This window comes from Morone saxatilis, unplaced genomic scaffold, assembly GCF_004916995.1.
Source record: "Morone saxatilis isolate NCDOM2014 unplaced genomic scaffold, NCSU_SB_2.0 Contig20, whole genome shotgun sequence".
Lineage (NCBI taxonomy): Eukaryota > Metazoa > Chordata > Actinopteri > Moronidae > Morone > Morone saxatilis.
Genome location: NW_023339763.1, coordinates 19,902,979 through 19,912,512, shown reverse-complemented (window position 1 = coordinate 19,912,512; position 9,534 = coordinate 19,902,979). Strand labels below are relative to the sequence as shown.

The following is a 9,534-nucleotide window of genomic DNA, read 5'->3' as shown; positions in this document are numbered from 1 at the left end:
ATATATGTATATGTTTTTTTGTTTTTTTTAAGTATTCTACCATACACACTGGCATATTCTAACTTTAACGTAGTGTGATTTAAAACTGTTGCTATTTTTTCCTCGTTTTTCAAGTGGTGACAAATTAGCAGGCAGGAGTATAGTTAGGCGACTGCCTTTTTTTAGCCTGTGTTTTCTTTTCCCCTAATTTAAAGCCATGTTTAGGAGCTGCCCGCCGTGGCGACGATGTAGAGACATTCCCACACTTCCCCGCTCTTTTCTTCCTCCTCCTGTTGCTCCTTCAGTGGGAACCAAACCAAGCGGGCCAGAGGCGGGGGGGCGGGGGGTGTCACTCAAGGCTGACTCCAGAAAACAGTTCTGATTAAAGCTTTAATGGAAACACTATGTTGTCCCATAAACAAAACACGGTCTCTCCCTCATGCAAAAGTACCCTTGAACAAAAGGCTGCTGCTTCCGAGTGCTTTCTCCCTCCCTGCAGATCGCCTTTGAAATCAGGAGAAGTGAAGGAGGGAGCGAGGGGAGGGTGGTGGTGGTGGTGGGGGGGTGTCTTTCTTGTTGTTTTGGTCTTCTGGAAAGTATGTGTTGCAGTAAACTCCACTCCAGCCACCTGCATCCTTGCTTCCTTTAACGAGATTCAAAGCTTTTTGGTCCTGGTGGATTTATTGGGGATTCATCATGCAGCTGTTGAGGAGTTTGCTCTCGGCCTTTTGAAGCAGATGAATCAGACGGTTTGGGGATGTGCGGTGCTGGGTCAGCCGTGGTCTCTGGATGGGACTTGTTTACAGTTTAGTCTGACTGTAACCCGCCCCGCTGATCTATAGATACTCTGACGGCCACAGAGGGTTCGTGTTGCACCACACACACTCAGAATAGACTGTAAACCAAACAAAGTGAAGCTCAAAACCTTGAAGGATAAGGTTTCATTGTTGTCCTTTGTTTTTATTTTGGTTTTCAGAGGCTCCTATCCCCAGCAGCATCATGAACAAGGGAGATTCCTTTGCTGATTTTGCAGTGATTTCTCTCTAATGCTCTTTGTTTTTACTGAATGGATGGTTATCTCACAGTATCTCTCAGGTTTATCTCTTAGGATAGTGCAGGACATCTTGAGATTAAGAGGACAGTATCAGACATGTCTGACAGTATCTCCAGATAGTCTTAATAAGAAGTGGTGCATTAGGCCTCTGACCATCGCCCTCTCCTGGTACACTCTGCACTACCACCACCTCTCACCCACTTTCACCTATCTGTTTGAAAGGAGCACTTTCCTTCAGTAGAAGAGCTGCTGCTGCAGAGAAACTTTGGAGTCTTTAATAATAAAAAATTTCAATATAGGGGTGTATAGCGATATTGACCAAAAAAAAGAAATTCTGATATCATGTTAATAATATACATATAAATGTGTGTAAATAATCCAGTGCCTCTTAAATAACTTCCATTTTTTTCTGTTCTCGCTTTGCGGTTCACACACTGTAATTGTAATATAATTAATTTGCCAAAAAAACAGACAAAACACACTATAAAAGGTAAAGATGAACTTGACTTATAGCATTATTATTTTATTTTTTTCTAATTTTCCATCCATAATGTGATGATATCATTATCATGAATCCTTTTGGATATGATAATTATGATGATCGTGTAGTAAAAATCTGATACTCATATATATGATAGCCTTATTTTAGGATATTATTCATTGCACCCAGGTAGAGATCCCCTAAAGAAATATAAGAAATATTATAATAAAAACAACAGGGCGTCAATAAATAACACTTCTTTTAAAGGCATATTATAGTGATTTTTTTCATTATCATCATTATTTTATCCAACTTAACACATATATAATACTTGCATGCAGCTCATTAATATTGGGTGTTTTTCCCCCAAACCCAAATGAATTGTATTTGCTCCTCTTTTTTAACTATAGGCTCCATATTATTCATAGCAAAAGCTCCGAAACACCAGAGTGATGACGGCTTGCTTCTTTACACACTTCTGCAAAGTAACCTTAAAGAAAGTGAACCAGAAAAATCTAGTGTCCAAGTCTCCTCTTTGTGCAGTTATTTCCTACCGATCGTAGTCTCAGATACAGCTCACTCTCTATGCAATTGCCTGAATCAAAACCTTCCACTGCTCCAGTGGTTTTGCATCATTACACAACACAACACGAGCAGAGGCCATGGGCTCTCTCTGCCAGCATGTTGTGCTAGAAGTGATCTGTCTGCTTTCCACTAGCCTGCCTGCCTTTTCTGTTTACACTAAAGCCCTGGAAAGGTTCTCAAGCTAAGTCACAGAGCAACACATGACTCAACGAGAAAAACGCATCGCAGTGGTGCCAGGAGGGCTACTCTGAACTCCACACCAGGCTCACTTTGCTCTGAATAAATGCTGTAATCTGACTTTCTCCCAGTCAAACTGCAGCTCTGTGAATCACCATCAGTAAGAATCCATGGTTTTGTGAGAACAGCTCTTACAGTGATTGAGTCTTTGGCCCATGTCTGAACTTGTTGACTCTCATAGAAAGCCTTGCTTATTGATTCTGCTCCTCTCAGATGAAAAGGCTTTTGGCCTGATTGTGCTGTAATCCTATTTTCTTTAACTGGGGTTTTAATGTGCATGTGGCTGTGTGTGTGCGTACTGTATGTGTGTGTGGATACAGTGTGTGTGTGTGTTATTGGATCACATTACTACACATGCATTTGGCATTCAAGCCATTAGAAAGATGGCCACTTTCTGAGGAGGCAGTCACTAGGATCAAGATGCAATCACAAGATATGATTGTCAAATTGAATATGACCAAGGTTATAATGCTAGCCTGTCTTCACTGATATAAATGGGCTGGACAAAATAATAGAAACATGTATCAGTGTACAATGCAACACAGTTCAACCACACTACAGACTGCAGCCTCCAAAATGAGCATACAGTTGAATGAACACTCTGTAAACAAAAACATTCTGGCCTTCATGAAGGGAGGACTTATTGCTGTATATACTGTATTCGACTGCTATAGGTTTTAGCTGGGTGTACTGTGTATATTTATATGTGTGTGTATATGTACAGTATACAATACACTGTATATGGAGCCAAGAAAAACCAACAAAGGCAGTAACTAATCATACACTCCCACCCTGGACAAACTGTTGCTCTGGTAATACATTGGTTTATTTATCATTTGATTTTCCATTTGATGTACACCAAACTTAGCTTTAAGCTCATTTTCATCTGCAGTCCATAACATGAGCATGCCCATGTCATTGTCATATACATAAAGAAAATGGAACAATGTAGAAAATAGGGAACAGAGAGGAGATTTAGCTTGTGTTAATGTGAAAATAATTCAAATATATATATGAAAACTTAGGAGTTGAAAAAGTTTTAATTTATTTAGCAACTTCTTGGAGATAAAAGGAAAAAGGATTGGAGGTTAAAGGAATTTAGATTTAGATTTAGATTTTACACTACTCAGATCTTGTATTTCCTTTTGTCAGTTCCAGGATCCATATATCTATAACTATATATATTAATATGTATACTTTGTGCAGAACCAGTCATGAAAACTAGTCCAAATGGTTTAATCTGGCTTCTAGTGTGGCCCAAACTTTCAGGCCAGGAAGAGTAGCCCCAGTGACAGGAAGTGGTTGAAAACAAGGGAAGCCCGTTGAGGGAGGAATAAATCACGGCCCTTATGACAGTGTCTGATTGTCTGTAGGGGGTGACACTGACCTCAGGCTATTCCTGCCTGCTGTTTTTTAGCAAAGACAGGGGCTGGAAACGCAATGGCAGCTGCCTTTGGCTTCTTTTCCTTCGGTAGCCGAGTCCAACGTCTCCAGTTCATCAGAGACGAGTCAAGGAGGAGGAACACAGGGGAACATCTGGAAAAGGGGGGATATTTCAGCTTTTGAGAGTAAATGCAAAAAGCAGCAGGTACACAATGGACATTTTGGCCAGTATGAAATGCACCAGTGTTAGCAGACTTCTGGGTTTTGCTTTGATTTCTCTCCCAAGAAAATTCATTATTTGCTTGTGTGTGCCAGACAGTTGCACGGTTGTCTTCAAAGGGATAAACTATGACTTTCTGTTTCTTTCCTCTGCTAGTCAAAGCTGGACTCAAATTTTGCAACCTTGGCCATGCTTTGCTAATAGACCGGCAAGGACCATGCATGCACCTTAGATTATTCTTTTTAACCTTTGAAGCATACAAAACACACACACACACACACACACACACACCACAGCATTCTTACTGTTTCCAATGTGAGATAAAGTGTAGTTCACTGCATAAAAAGTTTGAAAACCACGTGGGGACATTTCAAAATCAATTTTTCAGTCCAATGAGCAAACGGTACGAGTCATATTCCTTCTGCTCCTGGTCAGGTTTACACCCAATGATGGTTTCATCTTGAACGGCTTTAGAAGTGATGCACAAGTAGCTTTGGGCTCATGTCTCTCAAGCCTCCCTTTTTTATCCAGCAGCAGTGTGAATGGGCGGCCTCATTACTGGGGCACAGTGCGGGACCCACTGACGTTCCAAATATTTCTCCTGCTTTAACTGTTCAGTGACTCTGTTTTGCTGCGGGTTTTGAGATAGTTCCTCCCTCTGGCACTATATTTGTCATTCCTACAACAAGATTAACTAACCACGTTCCTCTGTTCGTGCCTGTTTGACCCTGACGATGCAGTCTTTTCCCTCCCATTTCCTCTGTTGCTAAAGTTAGGCACTGTCATAGCTCACCATATCAATGTGAAGATAACTCAGTAGGAAGTACTTAGCTTTGAGCCCAGCAGCTTAATGACTGCCTTTTTTTCAGTCAGTGCACTCATTATGGCTCTTACCATAGCCATGATGTAATTTGTAGTTTGATTAGCCAGTCTCTTAGGATTATCTCACTTATTTTGTCTTTATTTTGAGATAGATACTGTAGTGACTGCAGAGGTATTTTCCTGAGCCAGTGTCCTCTGTCTCTTGTTCCTTTCATGATGACGCAGATATTAAAAGGGAAACCACACTCACAGGGTTTTTAATAAAGCTGAACAATGGCCACCTTTGTCACCTTTCCCTTATCCACCATCCTACACAAGCAGAATCATAACCCCCTCCCCAGTAGTAGCAAAAGACTAGCACATTTCAGATTAAAGCTTGTGTGTACAATAAATCTATATATAGTAGGTAGGGTAATTTCAAAGAATTTTAGTGGCATCTAGCAGTGTAGTTGCCGATTACAGCCCCCTCGCTTCACCCTCCACTTCCAAGTGTGTAGGAGAAACTACAGTGGCCGCCGAACAAAAATGCAAAATCCCAAAGGGCCTATGTAGAGCCAGTGTTTGGTTTAATATGGTAACTTTGATGATCCCTTAACGTTTCATCAAGAGCCACCAGCAGGTCTAATACTTTGGTTTGTGGTAACATGCTAAACTAAGCTGCATGAATGCATGTGTAATGGGGTGAAGAGGGAGCCATTGGATCGTATTATAAATAAAAATGCTATGCTGATACATTGGGTCACTTTCCACCTTTTTAGCGGTAAACCATGACATTTTAGAGGGTGACACTATGCTTTCACCCAGACACTCGTAATCATTTTCAACCCAAAACACTGTTATTTTGGTCTGCACACCCCTGCCTGTAGAATTCATCAAGAATTACTCAAGTGAAGTGGAGAGATGTGCTCAGGCACAGTAAAATACTGTCATCTTCAGTTTTCTTGGGTCAACTAAACATGGAATAAAGTCTGAGAGCGCAAATCAGACGTCAAAAGTCATGGATGTTCATGACTTATCTGCTGTGTTCAAAGTCCAAGGACAGGAAAACAGGGTGATAAGTCTTCTGTTGTCGTCACACAAACAGGGGAGCACATTCCCATGGGACCCGGCCAAAGAATACTTTGGACAAGGAACAGCCCTGAGCAACAGGAATGTCATTCAAGTTCCAGCCTCCAAAATGAACCTCGAGTTTCTGCTTATTGACCTCGGCTTCTCAGGGAGGGCTTGTGCACAGTTTCAGGAAGATTTTCTGCTCATTAGTTACAGATAGTTGCTGTATTCATACTGGTGTGTGTTGTCCTGCCCGATCGGTGCCGCCCATGTGAAACTCTCAACAGAGATGAGGAAACAAGATTAACTACTTCCATAATCAGCTCAGGAAAAAAGAAATTCTAAATATGCCATATTTGATTTTTTAATGTACAAATTCCTTACTTCTCAGTATTAACTAAGGTAATATTAATAACTTAACAAAACCTTGATGCCACTTTTGTTAACATTAGCTAAGTTATTTAAACTGTGTTTGTCGTTGTTTATCGTCGTTAAATGTCTCACAAATACCTCATCAGACTGCATCCAGAAGAGTCAGCCATCTTGCTTTCATTGCATCTCTTTTAAGAGTTGCACGTGCTCAGTACCGATCGGGCAGGATGTACGGATCAGGCACTACAGCTATTCATATGTGTTACATCATCTGTTATCGCAGGACCCGAGCAGATCTGGCGGGCCGAGCACATCTGGTGCTTACACCGGTGTCCTCCCTTTACACCCGAGTGCCTAGTTATGTACGGGAAACCTGGTGAGGTCACCACCTGGTGCAAATTCACAGACATAGTGGAATCTGTGGACGGGGGCGGGGCGGTAACTCTACTGTACAGTAGTGTACTTTTAACACAAGCCCTGTGCAATCGGGAGGGATTAGCAAGCATTGGAACAAGCCTTTATCGCTGGGGGAGACCTTTCACAGAGAGCTTGGCCTTTGTGAGAGGCTCAACAATGAGAGGAATACTTCAGGTTTCCCTCCTCAGTGGGAAAGTGCATTCCTCTTTTTGTCAACACTTCAAAAACAAGTGGTGTGCTTTGCATTTCACAGTCATGTGTGGCTTTTGGAACTGTGCTTTCTGTGAGGCCAAAAAAGAGAATTGGAAAACAAGCACTGAATTTAATTTGTATGCTCAGGTGAGCGGGTGGGATACAAAAGGACAGCATGGTAACAGAAATTTCATGGGATGGATGAAAATAGAGGGTAGCGTTCATACATAACTTTTTGGGTGAAACAAGCAAAGTGCCTAGTGGCCCCATGCCTAAAAGCTCCTGTGTTACATTTTGCAAATTAAACGATAAATAACCCGAATTTATCATTTTCTTTTCTTCCCCTAAGAGTGAAGGACAGTAAAAGAAGAGATCTATGGCTTTAGGCCATCCTCAGAGAGGATATAAATGATAACTGTGGAGACGGACAGTCAACGTGCGTAGGTCTGTGGCAAACATGTCACTGAGTGAATGATGTGTGGCGATTGTACTTGTAGTTCAAAGAGAGTCAGAAAGCGTCTTAGTGATTGTGTAACTCCAGTTTATACTGTGAAAAAATATGACCCTGCTATAAAACTTTACTAAGCTTTTAGAATAGAGTTTGGTTTGACAGTCTGGAGCAGAGGGTATTTTAACCTTAATAATTCCTATGAATTGAGTTGACCTACCTTCTAATAATGAACCTTGTAAAGAGCAGAAAGTAATGTAGGAAGTGGAGCTAAAATCGACCTGTTTTCTCTTTCTCTCTGCCTTTAGTAAAAGGTTGCTTAAGCACAGATGGCTGTCAAAACAGAGACAGCGGTTCTGCTATAATTAGTTTACAGTTGGACAGACGACCAAAACAGAAAAATAAAGTGTCTTAACGACAGCATGTGACAGATCTGCTATATATGAGATTCAATAAGGTGTAAATGTCACACTGATGGAGGCAGACTCTCAACCCCATTTATTACATTTTTTTCTATATGACGAAGCTGATCCTTGATCACCAACTACATGGCTGTGCAAAAAAGCAATACAATATCCTTATTTTATGCTATTAAATTTGCATTTACCACCAGCCATTAAGGGGCTGCTTTCACACAAAAGGGGGCGGGGCCATGACAAGGCTAAAGTACCTGAAATGGGCTGCTCTTCTATAGGTCCTCTTGAGAGGAAAGGTCTCAACACTGCATTCCTACAGTACATTTACAAAACAACACTTCCTGGCTGTTGCAAACACAGTTGTGAGTGTATTAACAATCAAACACAGTTCAACCTAGAGGTGAGCATGTGCATTTGAACTGCAGGTCTTCAAGTTCAACACAGCAAGACTCGAAAACCCAGAGGTTAGACAGGCCTACAGGTCAGCCTAACAGATGTCACCTTGACCTGCAGCATTGTTGTCGTTCAACTCAGTTCAGCGCTGTCATCACGCCAGCCAACGAGGTGTGACTGATCTGCGCTGGGTCTGCTCCTGTGCTGCACTCTCTCCACTCATCCTGTCACCTCAAATAGGCGGAAAATTCTCTGGCCTAAAGGTGCGTGCGTTACTCCTGCGGCATCTGTCGGGATATTTTCAGCCAAACACACCCCAGTTGTGGCTGCAGCTCTCGTCCGCATGTCTTGTCCTCGCTCGGTTTTTTCTCACTTGGTGCCAGCGTTGCTAAGCTAAACACTGACTCTGAGCTGGTGGCAAAGAAAACTGTCCTCCCCACACGTACATAAAATCTGGGAGATGTGTTGTTTGCTTTGAGAGGTGGTGTTTTCAGATGCTGGCTCTCTTTTCCCAGCGACTGGCGATTAGCAGCTTGTTGCTCCCCTCTTTCTCACGTTTCTGCTCTTCCCTTTTCCTCTCCCCTCACTGAGATGACACATGGCTTGTGTACTGGTTGTGCATAGTTACTGTAGGCGTGTTCATCACCGCGAAACTTTTATGCACAAACAGTGAGATGTCTACAGCGCCGCTCGGTGGGAAGTACATCTCCAAAATAGAAGCTGTTGGAATATCACCTGCATGTGTGTATGTGTGGATTGCAAAATATGTCCCTCTTAACAAGTTAATATTTTATCCAGAGTCCTATTTTTCCTTTGAAAAGCTAACAAAGTCCCATTGTTTCCGATACAGTTTGACTTGTTCTTCTCAACATTTTAAAACAAAGAAAAATAGGCAAAATGTACGATACTGTAAAACATCATACGGGAATTTAGTGGAATCAACTGTGTATGTAAGTTTTTATTTTCAGATTCATAACTTAACATGAGTTAACTTGAGTTGAAGCCTTTTGACTTGAGTTAAATGTATGTCCTGCTGAATGAAAACAATGCTAAACGTGACAATGATCTGTTTAAAATCAAGCCCTTATTCTCACACACGTGCAGTCTTTGTATTAACTCTGGTCAAAAAGTGGCTCCAACAGCAGCCAGTTCTTTATGTCAGATTAAGGGCAGACTTGTCAAATTGAGAAAGAGAAAAATAACTCTACCTGTAACATTTCTCAATTACTGAACAGTTGTTTTTTAACTTAATGCCTTAAATGTAACTGTTATCTCAAATTCAGTGAACTAAACTGTCTTCATTAACTTTGCACTAATTATTTAATTTAAAGCTGTAGTTGGTAACTTAAGTAAAAAAAAAAAGAAATTTGTTGTAGTAGTACACGAGACAGATAATCTGTGAAAAAATCTGGTTCCTCTGGCTCCTCCTAGTGCTCCTAATGGCATTTGCAAGAATCCACCGGGCCCGGACGAAAATAACCAATC

The 9,534-nt window shown here is 41.4% G+C and overlaps 1 protein-coding gene across 1 annotated transcript in view; it reads left to right on the top strand.

Moving 5' to 3' along the window:
* The window catches only part of LOC118332117 (E3 ubiquitin-protein ligase RNF43), an 80,064-nt gene that overhangs the window by 50,816 nt on the left and 19,714 nt on the right, over positions 1 to 9,534 (top strand). The window lies entirely within an intron of this gene.